The sequence below is a fragment of the Chenopodium album genome, chromosome 20 (genome assembly GCF_948465745.1).
Source record: "Chenopodium album chromosome 20, dcCheAlbu1.1, whole genome shotgun sequence".
Classification (NCBI taxonomy): Eukaryota; Viridiplantae; Streptophyta; class Magnoliopsida; order Caryophyllales; family Amaranthaceae; genus Chenopodium; species Chenopodium album.
The window spans coordinates 20373618-20397153 of record NC_137853.1 but is presented as its reverse complement, the minus strand read 5'-3'; positions in this window follow the sequence as shown (position 1 = coordinate 20397153).

Below are 23536 nucleotides of genomic sequence, written 5' to 3'. Positions count from 1 at the left end.
CTCAATTATCTTTGTTGAATGCATTTGACTTTCATTTGATTCAAAAAGCTTTGTTTTAATATGTTTGACTTTCATTTGACTCAATTAGCTTTGTTGAATGTGTTTGACTTTCATTGACTCAATTAGCATTGTGGAATGCAATTGACTTTCATTTGATTCAAAAAGCTTTGTTTGAATGTATTGGACTTTCATTTGATTCAAAAAGCTTTGTTTGAATGTATTTGACTTTCATTTGACTCAATTAGCTTTGTTGAATGCATTTGACTTTCCTTTTATTCAAAAAGCTTTGTTTGAATGTGTTTGACTTTCATTTGACTCAATTAGCTTTGTTGAATGTGTTTGACTGTCATTTGACTCAATTATCATTGTGGAATGCAATTGACTTTCATTTGATTTCAAAAGCTTTGTTTGAATGTATTTGACTTTCATTTGATTCTAAAAACATTGTTGAAAGTGTTTGACTTTCAGTTGACTTAATTAGCTTTGTTGAATGTATTTGACTTTCATTTGATTCAAAAAGCTTTGTTAGAATGTGTTTGACTATCATTTGACTCAATTAGCTTTGTTGAATGTGTTTGACTTTCATTTGAATCAATTAGAATTGTGAAATGCAATTGACTTTCATTTGTTTCAAAAAGCTTTGTTTGAATGTGTTTGACTTTTATTTGACTGAATTAGCTTTGCTGGATGTATTTGACTTTCATTTGAATCAATTAGTATTGTGGAATGAATTGACTTTCATTTGATTCAAAAAGCTTTGTTTGAATGTGTTTGACTTTCATTTGACTGAATTAGCTTTGCTGGATGTATTTGACTTTCATTTGAATCAATTAGTATTGTGGAATGCAATTGACTTTCATTTGATTCAAAAAGCTTTGTTTGAATGTATTTGACTTTCATCTGATTCTAAAAGCATTGTTGAAAGTGTTTGACTTTCATTTGACTTAATTAGCTTTGTTGAATGTATTTAGCTTTCATTTGATTTAAAATAAGCTTTGTTAGAATGTGTTAGACTTTCATTTTACTCAATTATCTTTGTTGAATGTGTTTGACTTTCATTTGACTCAATTAGAATTGTGGAATGCATTTGACTTTCATTTGATTCAAAAAGCTTTGTTTGAATGTATTTGCCTTTCATTTGATTCTAAAAGCTTTGTTGAATGTGTTTGACTTTCATTTGACTCAATTAGCGTTGTTGATTGCATTTGACTTTCATTTGATTCAAAAAGCTTTGTTTGAATATCTTTGACTTTCATTAGACTCAATTAGCTTTGTTGAATGTGTTTGACTTTCATTTGACTCAATTAGCATTGTGGAATACAATTGACTTTCATTTGATTCAAAAAGCTTTGTTTGAATGTATTTGACTTTCATTTGATTCTAAAAGCATTGTTGAAAGTGTTTGACTTTCATTTGACTTAATTAGCTTTGTTGAATGTATTTGACTTTCATTTGATTCAAAAAGCTTTGTTAGAATGTGTTTGACTATCATTTGACTCAATTAGCTTTGTTGAATGAGTTTGACTTTCATTTGAATCAATTAGAATTGTGGAATGCAATTGACTTTCATTTGATTCAAAAAGCTTTGTTTGAAAGTGTTTGACTTTCATTTGACTCAATTAGCTTTGTTGAATGCATTTGACTTTCATTTGATTCAAAAAGCTTTGTTTGAATATGTTTGACTTTCATTTGACTCAATTAGCTTTGTTGAATGTGTTTGACTTTCATTGACTCAATTAGCATTGTGGAATGCAATTGACTTTCATTTGATTCAAAAAGCTTTGTTTGAATGTATTTGACTTTCATTTGATTTTAAAAGCTTTGTTGAAAGTGTTTAACTTTCATTATACTCAATTAGCGTTGTTGAATGCATTTGACTTTCATTTGATTCAAAAAGCTTTGTTTGAATATCTTTGACTTTCATTAGACTCAATTAGCTTTGTTAAATGTGTTTGACTTTCATTTGACTCAATTAGCATTGTGGAATACAATTGACTTTCATTTGATTCAAAAAGCTTTATTTGAATGTATTTGACTTTCATTTGATTCTAAAAGCATTGTTGAAAGTGTTTGACTTTCATTTGACTTAATTAGCTTTTTTAAATGTATTTGACTTTCATTTGATTCAAAAAGCTTTGTTAGAATGTGTTTGACTATCATTTGACTCAATTAGCTTTGTTGAATGTGTTTGACTTTCATTTGACTCAATTAGCTTTGTTGAATGCATTTGACTTTCATTTGATTCAAAAAGCTTTGTTTGAATATGTTTGACTTTCATTTGACTCAATTAGCTTTGTTGAATGTATTTGACTTTCATTGACTCAATTAGCATTGTGGAATGCAATTGACTTTCATTTGATTCAAAAAGCTTTGTTTGAATGTATTTGACTTTCATTTGATTCAAAAAGCTTTGGTTGAATGTGTTTGACTTTCATTTGACTCAATTAGCTTTGTTGAATGCATTTGACTTTCATTTGATTCAAAAAGCTTTGTTTGAATGTGTTTGACTTTCATTTGACTTAATTAGCTTGGATGAATGTGTTTGACTGTCATTTGACTCAATTATCATTGTGGAATGCAATTGACTTTCATTTGATTCAAAAAGCTTTGTTTGATTGTATTTGACTTTCATATAATTCTAAAAGCTTTGTTGAAAGTGTTTGACTTTCGTTTGACTCAATTAGCTTTGTTGAATGCTTTTGACTTTCATTTGATTCAAAAAGCTTTGTTTTAAAGTGTTTGACTTTCCCTTGACTGAATTAGCTTTGTTGAAAGTGTTTGACTTTCATTTGACTCAATTTGCATTGAGGAATGCAATTAACTTTCATTTGATTCAAAAAGCTTTGATTGAATGTATTTGTCTTTGTTGAAAGCGTTTGACTTTCATTTGACTTAATTAGCTTTGTTTAATGCATTTGACTTTCATTTAAAATTCAAAAAGCTTTGTTGAATGTGTTTGACTTTCATTAGACTCAATTAGCTTTGTTGAATGTGTTTGACTTTCATTTGACTCAATTAGCATTGTGGAATGCAATTGACTTTCATTTGATTCAAAAAGCTTTGTTTGAATGTATTTGACTTTCATTTGATTCTAAAAGCATTGTAGAATGAGTTTGACTTTCATTTGACTTAATTAGCATTGTGGAATGCTTTGACTTTCATTTGATTCAAAAAGCTTTGTTTGAATGTATTTGAATGTCATTTGATTTTAAAAGCTTTTTTGAAAGTTTTGACTTTCATTTGACACAATTAGCTTTGTTGTATGCATTTGATTTTCATTTGATTCAAAAAGCTTTGTTTGAATGTGTTTGAATTTCATTTGACTCAATTAGCTTTTTTGAATGTGTTTGACTTTCATTTGACCCAATTAGCTTTGTTGAATGTGTTTGACTTTCATTTGATTCAATTAGCATTGTGGAATGTAATTGATTTTCATTTGATTCAAAAAGCTTTGTTTGAATATCTTTGACTTTCATTAGACTCAATTAGCTTTGTTGAATGTGTTTGACTTTCATTTGACTCAATTAGCTTTGTTGAATGTGTTTGACTTTCATTGACTCAATTAGCATTGTGGAATGCAATTGACTTTCATTTGATTCAAAAAGCTTTGTTTGAATGTATTTGACTTTCATTTGATTTTAAAAGCTTTGTTGAAAGTGTTTAACTTTCATTATACTCAATTAGCGTTGTTGAATGCATTTGACTTTCATTTGATTCAAAAAGCTTTGTTTGAATATCTTTGACTTTCATTAGACTCAATTAGCTTTGTTAAATGTGTTTGACTTTCATTTGACTCAATTAGCATTGTGGAATACAATTGACTTTCATTTGATTCAAAAAGCTTTGTTTGAATGTATTTGACTTTCATTTGATTCTAAAAGCATTGTTGAAAGTGTTTGACTTTCATTTGACTTAATTAGCTTTTTTAAATGTATTTGACTTTCATTTGATTCAAAAAGCTTTGTTAGAATGTGTTTGACTATCATTTGACTCAATTAGCTTTGTTGAATGTGTTTGACTTTCATTTGACTCAATTAGCTTTGTTGAATGCATTTGACTTTCATTTGATTCAAAAAGCTTTGTTTGAATATGTTTGACTTTCATTTGACTCAATTAGCTTTGTTGAATGTATTTGACTTTCATTGACTCAATTAGCATTGTGGAATGCAATTGACTTTCATTTGATTCAAAAAGCTTTGTTTGAATGTATTTGACTTTCATTTGATTCAAAAAGCTTTGGTTGAATGTGTTTGACTTTCATTTGACTCAATTAGCTTTGTTGAATGCATTTGACTTTCATTTGATTCAAAAAGCTTTGTTTGAATGTGTTTGACTTTCATTTGACTTAATTAGCTTGGATGAATGTGTTTGACTGTCATTTGACTCAATTATCATTGTGGAATGCAATTGACTTTCATTTGATTCAAAAAGCTTTGTTTGATTGTATTTGACTTTCATATAATTCTAAAAGCTTTGTTGAAAGTGTTTGACTTTCGTTTGACTCAATTAGCTTTGTTGAATGCTTTTGACTTTCATTTGATTCAAAAAGCTTTGTTTTAAAGTGTTTGACTTTCCCTTGACTGAATTAGCTTTGTTGAAAGTGTTTGACTTTCATTTGACTCAATTTGCATTGAGGAATGCAATTAACTTTCATTTGATTCAAAAAGCTTTGATTGAATGTATTTGTCTTTGTTGAAAGCGTTTGACTTTCATTTGACTTAATTAGCTTTGTTTAATGCATTTGACTTTCATTTAAAATTCAAAAAGCTTTGTTGAATGTGTTTGACTTTCATTAGACTCAATTAGCTTTGTTGAATGTGTTTGACTTTCATTTGACTCAATTAGCATTGTGGAATGCAATTGACTTTCATTTGATTCAAAAAGCTTTGTTTGAATGTATTTGACTTTCATTTGATTCTAAAAGCATTGTAGAATGAGTTTGACTTTCATTTGACTTAATTAGCATTGTGGAATGCTTTGACTTTCATTTGATTCAAAAAGCTTTGTTTGAATGTATTTGAATGTCATTTGATTTTAAAAGCTTTTTTGAAAGTTTTGACTTTCATTTGACACAATTAGCTTTGTTGTATGCATTTGATTTTCATTTGATTCAAAAAGCTTTGTTTGAATGTGTTTGAATTTCATTTGACTCAATTAGCTTTTTTGAATGTGTTTGACTTTCATTTGACCCAATTAGCTTTGTTGAATGTGTTTGACTTTCATTTGATTCAATTAGCATTGTGGAATGTAATTGATTTTCATTTGATTCAAAAAGCTTTGTTTGAATATCTTTGACTTTCATTAGACTCAATTAGCTTTGTTGAATGTGTTTGACTTTCATTTGACTCAATTAGCATTGTGGAATACAATTGACTTTCATTTGATTCAAAAAGCTTTGTTTGAATGTATTTGACTTTCATTTGATTCTAAAAGCATTGTTGAAAGTGTTTGACTTTCATTTGACTTAATTAGCTTTTTTAAATGTATTTGACTTTCATTTGATTCAAAAAGCTTTGTTAGAATGTGTTTGACTATCATTTGACTCAATTAGCTTTGTTGAATGTGTTTGACTTTCATTTGACTCAATTAGCTTTGTTGAATGCATTTGACTTTCATTTGATTCAAAAAGCTTTGTTTGAATATGTTTGACTTTCATTTGACTCAATTAGCTTTGTTGAATGTATTTGACTTTCATTTGATTCAACAAAGCTTTGTTTGAATGTATTTGACTTTCATTTGATTCAAAAAGCTTTGTTTGAATGTATTTTCCTTTCATTTGATTCTAAAAGCTTTGTTGAATGTGTTGAACTTTCTTTTGACTCAATTAGCTTTGTTGAATGCATTTGACTTTCATTTGATTCAAAATGCTTTGTTTGAATATGTTTGACTTTCATTTGACTCAATTAGCTTTGTTGAATGTGTTTGACTTTCATTGACTCAATTAGCATTGTGGAATGCAATTGACTTTCATTTGATTCAAAAAGCTTTGTTTGAATGTATTTGCCTTTCATTTGATTCAAAAAGCTTTGTTTAATGTGTTTGACTTTCTTTTAACTCAATTAGCTTTGTTGAATGCATTTGACTTTCATTTGATTCAAAATGCTTTGTTTGAATATGTTTGACTTTCATTTGACTCAATTAGCTTTGTTGAATATGTTTGACTTTCATTGACTTAATTAGCATTGTGGAATGCAATTGACTTTCATTTGATTCAAAAAGCTTTGTTTGAATGTATTTGACTTTCATTTGATTCAAAAAGCTTTGTTTGAATGTATTAGACTTTCATTTGACTCAATTAGCTTTGTTGAATGCTTTTGACTTTCATTTGATTCAAAAAGCTTTGTTTGAATGTATTTGACTTTCATTTGACTCAATTAGCTTTGTTGAATGCATTTGACTTTCATTTGATTCAAAATGCTTTGTTTAAATGTGTTTGACTTTAATTTGACTCAATTAGCTTTGTTGAATGTGTTTGACTTTCATTTGACTCAATTAGCATTGTGAAATGCAATTGACTTTGATTTGATTCAAAAAGCTTTGTTTGATTGTATTTGACTTTCATTTGATTCTAAAAGCTTTGTTGAAAGTGTTTGACGTTCATTTGACTCAATTAGCTTTATTGAATGCATTTGACTTTTATAAGATTCAAAAAGCTTTGTTTAAATGTCTTTGACTTTTATTTGACTCAATTAGCTTTGTTGAATGCATTTGACTTTCATTTGATTCAAAAAGCTTTGTTTGAATGTGTTTGCTTTTCACTTGACTCAATTAGCTTTGTTGAATGTGTTTGACATTCATTTGACTCAATTAGCATTGTGGAATGCAATTTACTTTCATTTGTTTCAAAAAGGTTTGTTTGAATGTATTTGACTTTCATTTGTATCTAAAAGCTATGTCGAATGTGTTTGACTTTCATTTGACTTAATTAGCATTGTGGAATGCAATTGACTTTCATTTGGCTAAAATAGCTTTGTAGAATGCATTTGATTTTCATTTGATTCAAAAAGCTTTGTTTGAATGTGTTTGACTTTCATTTGACTCAATTGGCATTGTGGAATGCAATTGAGTTTCATTTGATTCAAAAAGCTTTATTTGAATGTATTTGACTTTCATTTGATTCTAAAAGCTTTGATGAAAGTGTTTGACTTTCATTTGACTCAATAAGCTTTGTTGAATGCTTTTGATTTCCAGTTGATTCAAAAAGCTTTGTTTAAATGTGTTTGACTTTCATTTGACTCAATAAGCTTTGTTGAATGTGTTTGCCTATCAGTTAACTCAATTTGCTTTGTTGAATGCGTTTGACTTTCATTTGACTCAATTAGCTTTGTTGAATACATTTGACTTTCATTTGATTCAAAAAGCTTTTTTTTAATGTGTTCGACTTTCATTTACCCCAATTAGCTTTGTTGAATGTGTTTAACTTTCATTTGATTCAATTAGCATTGCAGAATGCAATTGACTTTCATTTGATTCAAAAAGCTTTGTTTGAATGTATTTGACTTTCATTTGATTCAAAAAGCTTTGTTTGAATGTATTTGACTTTCATTTGATTCTAAAAGCTTTGTTTGAATGTGTTTGACTTTCATTTGACTCAATTAGCATTGTGGAATATTATTGAATTTTATTTGATCAAAAAGCTTTATTTGAATGTGTTTGACTTTCATTTGACTCAAATAGCTTTGTTGAATGTGTTTGACTTTCATTTGACTCTTTCAGCGTTGTGGAACGTAATTGACTCAATTAGCTTTGTTGAATGCATTTGACTTTCATTTGATTCAAAAAGCTTTGTTTGAATGTGTTTGACTTTCATTTAACTCAATTAGCTTTGTTGAACGTGTTTGACTTTCATTTGACTCTTTCAGCGTTGTGGAACGTAATTGACTTTCATTTGATTCAAAAAGCTTTGTTTGAATGTATTTAACTTTCATTTGATTCTAAAAGCTATGTTGAAAGTGTTTGACTTTCATTTGACTCAATTAGCTTTGTTTAATGAATTTGACTTTCATTTGATTCAAAAAGCTTTGTTTGAATGTGTTTGACTTTCATTTGACTCAAAAGGCTTTGTTGAATGTGTTTGACTTTCATTTGACTCAATTAGCTTTGTTGAATTTGTTTGACCTTCATTTGACTCAATTAATATTGTGGAATGCAATTGACTTTCATTTGATTAAAAAAGCTTTGTTTGAATGTATTTGACTTTCATTTGACTCTAAAAGCTTTGTTTAAAGTGTTTGACTTTCAATTTCACTCAATTCGCTTTGTTGAATGCATTTGACTTTCATTTGATTCAAAAAGCTTTGTTTGAATGTGTTTGACTTTCGTATGACTCAATTAGCTTTGTTGAATGTGTTTGACTTTCATTTGACTCAACTAGAATTATGGAATGCAATTGACTTTCATTTAATTCAAAAGGCTTTGTTTGAATGTATTTGACTTTCATTTGATTCTAAAAGCTTTGGTGAAAGTGTTTGACTTTCATTTGACTCAATTAGCATTTTGGAATGCAATTGACTTTCATTTAATTCAAAAGGCTTTGTTTGAATGTATTTGACTTTCGTTTGATTCTAATAGCTTTGGTGAAAGTGTTTGACTTTCATTTGACTCAATTAGCATTGTGGAATGCAATTGACTTTCATTTGATTCAAAAAGCTTTGTTTGAATGTATTTGACTTTCATTTGATTCTAAAAGCTTTGTTAAAAGTGTTTAACTTTCATTTGACTCAATTAGCTTTGTTGAATGCATTTGACTTTCATTTGATTCAAAAAGCTTTGTTTGAATGTGTTTGACTTTCATATAACTCAATTAGCTTTGTTGAATGTGTTTGGCTTTCATTTGACTTAATTAGAATTATGGAATGCAATTGACATTCATTTAATTCAAAAAGCTTTGTTTGAATGTATTTGACTTTCGTTTGATTCTAAAAGCTTTGGTGAAAGTGTTTCACTTTCATTTGACTCAATTAGCTTTGTTGAATGCATTTGTCTTTCATTAGATTCAAAAAGCATTGTTTGAATGTGTTTGACTTTCATTTGACTCAATTAGCTTTGTTGCATGTGTTTGACTTTCATTTGACTCAATTAGCATTCTGGAATGCAATTGACTTTCATTTGATTCTAAAAGCTTTGTATGAATGTATTTGACTTTCATTTGACTCAATTAGCTTTATTGAATGCTTTTGACTTTCATTTGATTCAAAAAGCTTTGTTTGAATGTATTTGACTTTCATTTGATTCTAAAAGCATTGTTGAAAGTGTTTGACTTTCATTTGACTTAATTAGCTTTGTTGAATGTATTTGACTTTCATTTGATTCTAAAAGCATTGTTGAAAGTGTTTGACTTTCATTTGACTTAATTAGCTTTGTTAAATGTATTTGACTTTCATTGGATTCAAAAAGCTTTGTTAGAATGTGTTTGACTATCATTTGACTCAATTAGCTTTGTTGAATGTGTTTGACTTTCATTTGAATCAATTAGAATTGTGGAATGCAATTGACTTTCATTTGATTCAAAAAGCTTTGTTTGAATGTGTTTGACTTTCATTTGACTCAATTAGCTTTGTTGGATGTGTTTGACTTTCTTTGAATCAATTAGAATTGTGGAATGCAATTGACTTTCATTTGATTCAAAAAGCTTTGTTTGAATGTATTTGACTTTCATTTGATTCTAAAAGCTTTGTTGAAAGTGTTTGACTTTCATTTGACTTAATTAGCTTTGTTGAATGCATTTGACTTTCATTTGATAGAAAAAGCTGTGTTTGAATGTGTTAGAGTTTAATTTTACTCAATTAGCTTTGTTGAATGTGTTTGACTTTCATTTGACTCAATTAAAATTGTGAAATGCATTTGACTTTCATTTGATTCAAAAAGCTTTGTTTGAATGTATTTGCCTTTCATTTGATTCTAAAAGCTTTGTTTAATGTGTTTGACTTTCATTTAACTCAATTAGCTTTGTTGAATGCATTTGAATTTCATTTGATTCAAAAAGCTTTGCTTGAATATGTTTGACTTTCATTTGACTCAATTAGCTTTGTTGAATGTGTTTGACTTTCATTGACTCAATTAGCATTGTGGAATGCAATTGACTTTCATTTGATTCAAAAAGCTTTGTTTGAATGTATTTGCCTTTCATTTGATTCTAAAAGCTTTGTTTGAATGTGTTTGACTTTCATTTGACTCAATTAGCTTTGTTGAATGCATTTGACTTTCATTTGATTCAAAAAGCTTTGTTTGAATGTGTTTGACTTTCATTTGACTTAATTAGCTTGGTTGAATGCGTTTGACTGTCATTTGACTCAATTATCATTGTGGAATGCAATTGACTTTCATTTGATTCAAAAAGCTTTGTTTGAATGTATTTGCCTTTCATTTGATTCTTAAAGCTTTGTTGAATGTGTTTGACTTTCTTTTGACTCAATTAGTTTTGTTGAATGCATTTGACTTTCATTTGATTCAAAATGCTTTGTTTGAATATGTTTGACTTTCATTTGACTCAATTAGCTTTGTTGAATGTGTTTGACTTTCATTGACTTAATTAGCATTGTGGAATGCAATTGACTTTCATTTGATTCAAAAAGCTTTGTTTGAATGTATTTGACTTTCATTTGATTCAAAAAGCTTTGTTTGAATGTGTTTGACTTTCATTTGACTCAATTAGCTTTGTTGAATGCTTTTGACTTTCATTTGATTCAAAAAGCTTTGTTTGAATGTGTTTGACTTTCATTTGACTCAATTAGCTTTGTTGAATGTGTTTGACTTTCATTGACTCAATTAGCATTGTGGAATGCAATTGACTTTCATTTGATTCAAAAAGCTTTGTTTAAATGTCTTTGACTTTCATTTGACTCAATTAGCTTTGTTGAATGCATTTGACTTTCATTTGATTCAGAAAGCTTTGTTTGAATGTGTTTGCCTTTCACTTGACTCAATTAGCTTTGTTGAATGTGTTTGACTTTCATTTGACTCAATTAGCATTGTGGAATGCAATTGACTTTCTTTTGATTCAAAAAGCTTTGTTTGAATGTATTTGACTTTAATTTGTATCTAAAAGCTTTGTTTGAATGTGTTTGACTTTCATTGGACTCAATTAGCATTGTGGAATGCAATTGACTTTCATTTGATTCAAAAAGCTTTATTTGAATGTATTTGACTTTCATTTGATTCTAAAAGCTTTGATGAAAGTGTTTGACTTTCATTTGACTCAATTAGCATTGTTGAATGTGTTTGACTTTCATTTGACTTAATTAGCATTGTGGAATGCAATTGACTTTCATTTGACTCAATTAGCTTTGTTAGAATGTGTTTGACTATCGTTTGGCTCAATTAGCTTTGTTGAATGTGTTTGACTTTCATTTGAATCAATTAGAATTGTGGAATGCAATTGACTTTCATTTGATTCAAGAAGCTTTGTTTGAATGTAGTTGACTTTCATTTGATTCTAAAAGCTTTGTTGAAAGTGTTTGACTTTCATTTGACTCAATTAGCTTTGTTTAAAATTTGTTTGACTTTCATTTGACTCAATAAGCTTTGTTGAATGTGTTTGCTTATCAGTTGACTCAATTTGCTTTGTTGAATGCGTTTGACTTTCATTTGACTTAATTAGCATTGTGGAATGCAATTGACTTTCATTTGATTCAAAAAGCTTTTTTAAATGTATTTGACATTCATTTGATTCTAAAAACCTTTGTTGAAAGTGTTTGACTTTCATTTGACACATTCAGCATTTTGGAATGCAATTGACTTTCATTTGATTAAAAAACCTTTGTTTGAATGTATTTGACTTTCATTTGATTCTAAAAGCTTTGTTGAAAATGTTTGACTTTCATTTGACTCAAGTAGCTTTGTTGAATGCATTTGATTTTCATTTGATTCAAAAAGCTTTGTTGGAATGTATTTGACTTTCATTTGACTCAATTAGCATTGTGGAATGCAATTGACTTTCATTTGATTCATAAACTTGTTTTGAATGTATTTGACTTTCATTTGATTCTAAAAGCTTTATTGAAATTGTTTGACTTTCATTTGACTCAATTAGCTTTGTTGAATGCATTTGACTTTCATTTGATTCAAAAAGCTTTGTTGAATGCGTTTGACTTTCATTTGACTAAATTAGCATTGTGGAATGCAATTGACTTTTATTTGATTCAAAAAGTTCGTTTGAATATATTTGACTTTCATTTGTATCTAAAAGCTTTGTTGAAAGCATTTGACTTTCATTTGACTCAATTAGCATTGTCGAATGCAATTGACTTTCATTTGATTCAAAAAGCTTTTTTTGAATGTATTTGACTTTCATTTGATTCTAAAAGCTTTGTTGAAAGTGTTTGACTTTCATTTGACTCAATAAGCTTTGTTGAATGCATTTGATTTTCAGTTGATTCAAAAAGCTTTGTTTAAATGTGTTTGACTTTCATTTGACTCAATAAGCTTTGTTGAATGTGTTTGACTTTCATTTGACTCAATTAGCATTGTGAAATGCAATTGACTATGATTTGATTCAAAAAGCTTTGTTTGATTGTATTTGACTTTCATTTGATTCTAAAAGCTTTGTGGAAAGTGTTTGACGTTCATTTGACTCAATTAGCTTTATTGAATGCATTTGACTTTCATAAGATTCAAAAAGCTTTGTTTAAATGTCTTTGACTTTCATTTGACTCAATTAGCTTTGTTGAATGCATTTGACTTTCATTTGATTCAAAAAGCTTTATTTGAATGTGTTTGCCTTTCACTTGACTCAATTAGCTTTGTTGAATGCATTTGATTTTCATTTGATTCAAAAAGCTTTGTTGGAATGTATTTGACTTTCATTTGACTCAATTAGCATTGTGGAATGCAATTGACTTTCATTTGATTCATAAAGCTTTATTTGAATGTATTTGACTTTCATTTGATTCTAAAAGCTTTATTGAAATTGTTTGACTTTCATTTGACTCAATTAGCTTTGTTGAATGCATTTGACATTCATTTGATTCAAAAAGCTTTGTTTAAATGTGTTTGACTTTAATTTGACTCAATTAGCTTTGTTGAATGTGTTTGACTTTCATTTGACTCAATTAGCATTGTGAAATGCAATTGACTTTGATTTGATTCAAAAAGCTTTGTTTGATTGTATTTGACTTTCATTTGATTCTAAAAGCTTTGTTGAAAGTGTTTGACGTTCATTTGACTCAATTAGCTTTATTGAATGCATTTGACTTTTATAAGATTCAAAAAGCTTTGTTTAAATGTCTTTGACTTTTATTTGATTTAATTAGCTTTGTTGAATACATTTGACTTTCATTTGATTCAAAAAGCTTTGTTTGAATGTGTTTGCTTTTCACTTGACTCAATTAGCTTTGTTGAATGTGTTTGACATTCATTTGACTCAATTAGCATTGTGGAATGCAATTTACTTTCATTTGATTCAAAAAGGTTTGTTTGAATGTATTTGACTTTCATTTGTATCTAAAAGCTATGTTGAATGTGTTTGACTTTCATTTGACTTAATTAGCATTGTGGAATGCAATTGACTTTCATTTGGCTAAAATAGCTTTGTAGAATGCATTTGATTTTCATTTGATTCAAAAAGCTTTGTTTGAATGTCTTTGACTTTCATTTGACTCAATTGGCATTGTGGAATGCAATTGAGTTTCATTTGATTCAAAAAGCTTTATTTGAATGTATTTAACTTTCATTTGATTCTAAAAGCTTTGATGAAAGTGTTTGACTCTCATTTGACTCAATAAGCTTTGTTGAATGCATTTAATTTTCAGTTGATTCAAAAAGCTTTGTTTAAATGTGTTTGACTTTCATTTGACTCAATAAGCTTTGTTGAATGTGTTTGACTTTCATTTGACTCAATTAGCATTGTGAAATGCAATTGACTTTGATTTGATTCAAAAAGCTTTGTTTGATTGTATTTGACTTTCATTTGATTCTAAAAGCTTTGTTGAAAGTGTTTGACGTTCATTTGACTCAATTAGCTTTATTGAATGCATTTGAATTTCATAAGATTCAAAAAGCTTTGTTTAAATGTCTTTGACTTTCATTTGACTCAATTAGCTTTGTTGAATGCATTTGACTTTCATTTGATTCAAAAAGCTTTATTTGAATGTGTTTGCCTTTCACTTGATTCAAAAAGCTTTGTTGGAATGTATTTGACTTTCATTTGACTCAATAAGCATTGTGGAATGCAATTGACTTTCATTTGATTCATAAAGCTTTGTTTGAATGTGTTTGACTTTCATTTGATTCTAAAAGCTTTATTGAAATTGTTTGACTTTCATTTGACTCAATTAGCTTTGTTGAATGCATTTGACTTTCATTTGATTCAAAAAGCTTTGTTTAAATGTGTTTGACTTTAATTTGACTCAATTAGCTTTGTTGAATGTGTTTGACTTTCATTTGACTCAATTAGCATTGTGAAATGCAATTGACTTTGATTTGATTCAAAAAGCTTTGTTTGATTGTATTTGACTTTCATTTGATTCTAAAAGCTTTGTTGAAAGTGTTTGACGTTCATTTGACTCAATTAGCTTTATTGAATGCATTTGACTTTCATTTGATTCAAAAAGCTTTGTTTAAATGTGTTTGACTTTAATTTGACTCAATTAGCTTTGTTGAATGTGTTTGACTTTCATTTGACTCAATTAGCATTGTGAAATGCAATTGACTTTGATTTGATTCAAAAAGCTTTGTTTGATTGTATTTGACTTTCATTTGATTCTAAAAGCTTTGTTGAAAGTGTTTGACGTTCATTTGACTCAATTAGCTTTATTGAATGCATTTGACTTTTATAAGATTCCAAAAGCTTTGTTTAAATGTCTTTGACTTTTATTTGACTCAATTAGCTTTGTTGAATGCATTTGATTTTCATTTGATTCAAAAAGCTTTGTTTGAATGTGTTTGCTTTTCACTTGACTCAATTAGCTTTGTTGAATGTGTTTGACATTCATTTGACTCAATTAGCATTGTGGAATGCAATTTACATTCATTTGATTTAAAAAGGTTTGTTTGAATGTATTTGACATTCATTTGTATCTAAAAGCTATGTTGAATGTGTTTGACTTTCATTTGACTTAATTAGCATTGTGGAATGCAATTGACTTTCATTTGGCTAAAATAGCTTTGTAGAATGCATTTGATTTTCATTTGATTCAAAAAGCTTTGTTTGAATGTGTTTGACTTTCATTTGACTCAATTGGCATTGTGGAATGCAATTGAGTTTCATTTGATTCAAAAAGCTTTATTTGAATGTATTTGACTTTCATTTGATTCTAAAAGCTTTGATGAAAGTGTTTGACTTTCATTTGACTCAATAAGCTTTGTTGAATGCATTTGATTTTCAGTTGATTCAAAAAGCTTTGTTTAAATGTGTTTGACTTTCATTTGACTCAATAAGCTTTGTTGAATGTGTTTGCCTATCAGTTAACTCAATTTGCTTTGTTGAATGCGTTTGACTTTCATTTGACTCAATTAGCATTGAGGTGCAATTGACTTTCATTTGATTCAAAAAGCTTTTTTAAATGTATTTGACTTTCATTTGATTCTAAAAACCTTTGTTGAAAGTGTTTGACTTTCATTTGACTCAATTAGCTTTGTTGAATACATTTGACTTTCATTTGATTCAAAAAGCTTTTTTTTAATGTGTTTGACTTTCATTTGACCCAATTAGCTTTGTTGAATGTGTTTGACTTTCATTTGATTCAATTAGCATTGCAGAATGCAATTGACTTTCATTTGATTCAAAAAGCTTTGTTTGAATGTATTTGACTTTCATTTGATTCAAAAAGCTTCGTTTAAATGTATTTGACTTTCATTTGATTCTAAAAGCTTTGTTTGAATGTGTTTGACTTTCATTTTTTTCAATTAGCATTGTGGAATATTATTGAATTTTATTTGATCAAAAAGCTTTATTTGAATGTGTTTGACTTTCATTTGACTCAAATAGCTTTGTTGAATGTGTTTGACTTTCATTTGACTCTTTCAGCGTTGTGGAACGTAATTGACTCAATTAGCTTTGTTGAATGCATTTGATTTTCATTTGATTCAAAAAGCTTTGTTTGAATGTGTTTGACTTTCATTTAACTCAATTAGCTTTGTTGAATGTGTTTAACTTTCATTTGACTCTTTCAGCGTAGTGGAACGTAATTGACTTTCATTTGATTCAAAAAGCTTTGTTTGAATGTATTTAACTTTCATTTGATTCTAAAAGCTATGTTGAAAGTGTTTGACTTTCATTTGACTCAATTAGCTTTGTTTAATGAATTTGACTTTCATTTGATTCAAAAAGCTTTGTTTGAATGTGTTTGACTTTCATTTGACTCAAAAGGCTTTGTTGAATGTGTTTGACTTTCATTTGACTCAATTAGCTTTGTTGAATTTGTTTGACCTTCATTTGACTCAATTAATATTGTGGAATGCAATTGACTTTCATTTGATTAAAAAAGCTTTGTTTGAATGTATTTGACTTTCATTTGACTCTAAAAGCTTTGTTTAAAGTGTTTGACTTTCAATTTCACTCAATTCGCTTTGTTGAATGCATTTGACTTTCATTTGATTCAAAAAGCATTGTTTGAATGTGTTTGACTTTCATTTGACTTAATTAGCTTTGTTGAATGTGTTTGACTTTCATTTGACTCAACTAGAATTATGGAATGCAATTGACTTTCATTTAATTCAAAAAGCTTTGTTTGAATGTATTTGCCTTTCATTTGATTCTAAAAGCTTTGTTGAAAGTGTTTAACTTTCATTTGACTCAATTAGCTTTGTTGAATGCGTTTGACTTTCATTTGATTCAAAAACCTTTGTTTGAATGTGTTTGACTTTCATTTGACTCAATTAGCTTTGTCGAATGCATTTGACTTTTATTTGATTGAAAAAGCTTCGTTTGAATGTGTTTGACTTTCATTTGACACAATTAGCATTGTTGAATGTGTTTGACTTTCATTTGACTCAATTAGTATTGTGGAATGCAATAGACTTTCATTTGAATAAAAAAGCTTTGTTCGAATGCAATTGACTTTCATTTGAATCAAAGAGCTTTGTTCGAATGTATTTGACTTACATTTGATTATAAAACCTTTGTTTAAAGATTTTGACTTTCATTTGACTCAATTCGCTTTGTTGAATGCATTTGACTTTCATTTGATTTAAAAAGCATTCTTTGAATGTGTTTGACTTTCATTTGGCTCAATTAGCTTTGTTGAATGTGTTTGACTTTCATTTGACTCAATTAGCATTGTGGAATGCAATTGAATTTCATTTGATTCAAAAAGCTTTGTTTGAATGTATTTGACTTTCATTTGATTCTAAAAGCTTTGTTAAAAGTGTTTGACTTTCATTTGACTCAATTAGCTTTGTTTAATGAATTTGACTTTCATTTGATTCAAAAAGCTTTGTTTGAATGTGTTTGACTTTCATTTGACTCAAAAGGCTTTGTTGAATGTGTTTGACTTTCATTTGACTCAATTAGCTTTGTTGAATTTGTTTGACCTTCATTTGACTCAATTAATATTGTGGAATGCAATTGACTTTCATTTGATTAAAAAAGCTTTGTTTGAATGTATTTGACTTTCATTTGACTCTAAAAGCTTTGTTTAAAGTGTTTGACTTTCAATTTCACTCAATTCGCTTTGTTGAATGCATTTGACTTTCATTTGATTCAAAAAGCTTTGTTTGAATGTGTTTGACTTTCATATGACTCAATTAGCTTTGTTGAATGTGTTTGACTTTCATTTGACTCAACTAGAATTATGGAATGCAATTGACTTTCATTTAATTCAAAAGGCTTTGTTTGAATGTATTTGACTTTCATTTGATTCTAAAAGCTTTGGTGAAAGTGTTTGACTTTCATTTGACTCAATTAGCATTGTGGAATGCAATTGACTTTCATTTAATTCAAAAGGCTTTGTTTGAATGTATTTGACTTTCGTTTGATTCTAATAGCTTTGGTGAAAGTGTTTGACTTTCATTTGACTCAATTAGCATTGTGGAATGCAATTGACTTTCATTTGATTCAAAAAGCTTTGTTTGAATGTATTTGACTTTCATTTGATTCTAAAAGCTTTGTTAAAAGTGTTTAACTTTCATTTGACTCAATTAGCTTTGTTGAATGCATTTGACTTTCATTTGATTCAAAAAGCTTTGTTTGAATGTGTTTGACTTTCATATAACTCAATTAGCTTTGTTGAATGTGTTTGGCTTTCATTTGACTTAATTAGAATTATGGAATGCAATTGACATTCATTTAATTCAAAAAGCTTTGTTTGAATGTATTTGACTTTCGTTTGATTCTAAAAGCTTTGGTGAAAGTGTTTCACTTTCATTTGACTCAATTAGCTTTGTTGAATGCATTTGTCTTTCATTAGATTCAAAAAGCATTGTTTGAATGTGTTTGACTTTCATTTGACTCAATTAGCTTTGTTGCATGTGTTTGACTTTCATTTGACTCAATTAGCATTCTGGAATGCAATTGACTTTCATTTGATTCTAAAAGCTTTGTATGAATGTATTTGACTTTCATTTGACTCAATTAGCTTTATTGAATGCTTTTGACTTTCATTTGATTCAAAAAGCTTTGTTTGAATGTATTTGACTTTCATTTGATTCTAAAAGCATTGTTGAAAGTGTTTGACTTTCATTTGACTTAATTAGCTTTGTTGAATGTATTTGACTTTCATTTGATTCTAAAAGCATTGTTGAAAGTGTTTGACTTTCATTTGACTTAATTAGCTTTGTTAAATGTATTTGACTTTCATTGGATTCAAAAAGCTTTGTTAGAATGTGTTTGACTATCATTTGACTCAATTAGCTTTGTTGAATGTGTTTGACTTTCATTTGAATCAATTAGAATTGTGGAATGCAATTGACTTTCATTTGATTCAAAAAGCTTTGTTTGAATGTGTTTGACTTTCATTTGACTCAATTAGCTTTGTTGGATGTGTTTGACTTTCTTTGAATCAATTAGAATTGTGGAATGCAATTGACTTTCATTTGATTCAAAAAGCTTTGTTTGAATGTATTTGACTTTCATTTGATTCTAAAAGCTTTGTTGAAAGTGTTTGACTTTCATTTGACTTAATTAGCTTTGTTGAATGCATTTGACTTTCATTTGATAGAAAAAGCTGTGTTTGAATGTGTTAGAGTTTAATTTTACTCAATTAGCTTTGTTGAATGTGTTTGACTTTCATTTGACTCAATTAAAATTGTGAAATGCATTTGACTTTCATTTGATTCAAAAAGCTTTGTTTGAATGTATTTGCCTTTCATTTGATTCTAAAAGCTTTGTTTAATGTGTTTGACTTTCATTTAACTCAATTAGCTTTGTTGAATGCATTTGACTTTCATTTGATTCAAAAAGCTTTGTTTGAATATGTTTGACTTTCATTTGACTCAATTAGCTTTGTTGAATGTGTTTGACTTTCATTGACTCAATTAGCATTGTGGAATGCAATTGACTTTCATTTGATTCAAAAAGCTTTGTTTGAATGTATTTGCCTTTCATTTGATTCTAAAAGCTTTGTTTGAATGTGTTTGACTTTCATTTGACTCAATTAGCTTTGTTGAATGCATTTGACTTTCATTTGATTCAAAAAGCTTTGTTTGAATGTGTTTGACTTTCATTTGACTTAATTAGCTTGGTTGAATGCGTTTAACTGTCATTTGACTCAATTATCATTGTGGAATGCAATTGACTTTCATTTGATTCAAAAAGCTTTGTTTGAATGTATTTGCCTTTCATTTGATTCAAAAAGCTTTGTTTGAATGTGTTTGACTTTCATTTGACTCAATTAGCTTTGTTGAATGCTTTTGACTTTCATTTGATTCAAAAAGCTTTGTTTGAATGTGTTTGACTTTCATTTGACTCAATTAGCTTTGTTGAATGTGTTTGACTTTCATTGACTTAATTAGCATTGTGGAATGCAATTGACTTTCATTTGATTCAAAAAGCTTTGTTTGAATGTATTTGACTTTCATTTGATTCAAAAAGCTTTGTTTGAATGTATTTGACTTTCATTTGACTCAATTAGCTTTATTGAATGCTTTTGACTTTCATTTGATTCAAAAAGCTTTGTTTGAATGTATTTGACTTTCATTTGATTCTAAAAGCATTGTTGAAAGTGTTTGACTTTCATTTGACTTAATTAGCTTTGTTGAATGTATTTGACTTTCATTTGATTCTAAAAGCATTGTTGAAAGTGTTTGACTTTCATTTGACTTAATTAGCTTTGTTAAATGTATTTGACTTTCATTGGATTCAAAAAGCTTTGTTAGAATGTGTTTGACTATCATTTGACTCAATTAGCTTTGTTGAATGTGTTTGACTTTCATTTGAATCAATTAGAATTGTGGAATGCAATTGACTTTCATTTGATTCAAAAAGCTTTGTTTGAATGTGTTTGACTTTCATTTGACTCAATTAGCTTTGTTGGATGTGTTTGACTTTCTTTGAATCAATTAGAATTGTGGAATGCAATTGACTTTCATTTGATTCAAAAAGCTTTGTTTGAATGTATTTGACTTTCATTTGATTCTAAAAGCTTTGTTGAAAGTGTTTGACTTTCATTTGACTTAATTAGCTTTGTTGAATGCATTTGACTTTCATTTGATAGAAAAAGCTTTGTTTGAATGTGTTTGACTTTCATTTGACTCAATTAGCTTTGTTGAATGTGTTTGACTTTCATTGACTTAATTAGCATTGTGGAATGCAATTGACTTTCATTTGATTCAAAAAGCTTTGTTTGAATGTATTTGCCTTTCATTTGATTCAAAAAGCTTTGTTTGAATGTGTTTGACTTTCTTTTGACTCAATTAGTTTTGTTGAATGCATTTGACTTTCATTTGATTCAAAATGCTTTGTTTGAATATGTTTGACTTTCATTTGACTCAATTAGCTTTGTTGAATGTGTTTGACTTTCATTGACTTAATTAGCATTGTGGAATGCAATTGACTTTCATTTGATTCAAAAAGCTTTGTTTGAATGTATTTGACTTTCATTTGATTCAAAAAGCTTTGTTTGAATGTGTTTGACTTTCATTTGACTCAATTAGCTTTGTTGAATGCTTTTGACTTTCATTTGATTCAAAAAGCTTTGTTTGAATGTGTTTGACTTTCATTTGACTCAATTAGCTTTGTTGAATGTGTTTGACTTTCATTGACTCAATTAGCATTGTGGAATGCAATTGACTTTCATTTGATTCAAAAAGCTTTGTTTAAATGTCTTTGACTTTCATTTGACTCAATTAGCTTTGTTGAATGCATTTGACTTTCATTTGATTCAGAAAGCTTTGTTTGAATGTGTTTGCCTTTCACTTGACTCAATTAGCTTTGTTGAATGTGTTTGACTTTCATTTGACTCAATTAGCATTGTGGAATGCAATTGACTTTCTTTTGATTCAAAAAGCTTTGTTTGAATGTATTTGACTTTAATTTGTATCTAAAAGCTTTGTTTGAATGTGTTTGACTTTCATTGGACTCAATTAGCATTGTGGAATGCAATTGACTTTCATTTGATTCAAAAAGCTTTATTTGAATGTATTTGACTTTCATTTGATTCTAAAAGCTTTGATGAAAGTGTTTGACTTTCATTTGACTCAATTAGCATTGTTGAATGTGTTTGACTTTCATTTGACTTAATTAGCATTGTGGAATGCAATTGACTTTCATTTGACTCAATTAGCTTTGTTAGAATGTGTTTGACTATCGTTTGGCTCAATTAGCTTTGTTGAATGTGTTTGACTTTCATTTGAATCAATTAGAATTGTGGAATGCAATTGACTTTCATTTGATTCAAGAAGCTTTGTTTGAATGTAGTTGACTTTCATTTGATTCTAAAAGCTTTGTTGAAAGTGTTTGACTTTCATTTGACTCAATTAGCTTTGTTTAAAATTTGTTTGACTTTCATTTGACTCAATAAGCTTTGTTGAATGTGTTTGCTTATCAGTTGACTCAATTTGCTTTGTTGAATGCGTTTGACTTTCATTTGACTTAATTAGCATTGTGGAATGCAATTGACTTTCATTTGATTCAAAAAGCTTTTTTAAATGTATTTGACATTCATTTGATTCTAAAAACCTTTGTTGAAAGTGTTTGACTTTCATTTGACACATTCAGCATTTTGGAATGCAATTGACTTTCATTTGATTAAAAAACCTTTGTTTGAATGTATTTGACTTTCATTTGATTCTAAAAGCTTTGTTGAAAATGTTTGACTTTCATTTGACTCAAGTAGCTTTGTTGAATGCATTTGATTTTCATTTGATTCAAAAAGCTTTGTTGGAATGTATTTGACTTTCATTTGACTCAATTAGCATTGTGGAATGCAATTGACTTTCATTTGATTCATAAACTTGTTTTGAATGTATTTGACTTTCATTTGATTCTAAAAGCTTTATTGAAATTGTTTGACTTTCATTTGACTCAATTAGCTTTGTTGAATGCATTTGACTTTCATTTGATTCAAAAAGCTTTGTTGAATGCGTTTGACTTTCATTTGACTAAATTAGCATTGTGGAATGCAATTGACTTTTATTTGATTCAAAAAGTTCGTTTGAATATATTTGACTTTCATTTGTATCTAAAAGCTTTGTTGAAAGCATTTGACTTTCATTTGACTCAATTAGCATTGTCGAATGCAATTGACTTTCATTTGATTCAAAAAGCTTTTTTTGAATGTATTTGACTTTCATTTGATTCTAAAAGCTTTGTTGAAAGTGTTTGACTTTCATTTGACTCAATAAGCTTTGTTGAATGCATTTGATTTTCAGTTGATTCAAAAAGCTTTGTTTAAATGTGTTTGACTTTCATTTGACTCAATAAGCTTTGTTGAATGTGTTTGACTTTCATTTGACTCAATTAGCATTGTGAAATGCAATTGACTATGATTTGATTCAAAAAGCTTTGTTTGATTGTATTTGACTTTCATTTGATTCTAAAAGCTTTGTGGAAAGTGTTTGACGTTCATTTGACTCAATTAGCTTTATTGAATGCATTTGACTTTCATAAGATTCAAAAAGCTTTGTTTAAATGTCTTTGACTTTCATTTGACTCAATTAGCTTTGTTGAATGCATTTGACTTTCATTTGATTCAAAAAGCTTTATTTGAATGTGTTTGCCTTTCACTTGACTCAATTAGCTTTGTTGAATGCATTTGATTTTCATTTGATTCAAAAAGCTTTGTTGGAATGTATTTGACTTTCATTTGACTCAATTAGCATTGTGGAATGCAATTGACTTTCATTTGATTCATAAAGCTTTGTTTGAATGTATTTGACTTTCATTTGATTCTAAAAGCTTTATTGAAATTGTTTGACTTTCATTTGACTCAATTAGCTTTGTTGAATGCATTTGACATTCATTTGATTCAAAAAGCTTTGTTTAAATGTGTTTGACTTTAATTTGACTCAATTAGCTTTGTTGAATGTGTTTGACTTTCATTTGACTCAATTAGCATTGTGAAATGCAATTGACTTTGATTTGATTCAAAAAGCTTTGTTTGATTGTATTTGACTTTCATTTGATTCTAAAAGCTTTGTTGAAAGTGTTTGACGTTCATTTGAC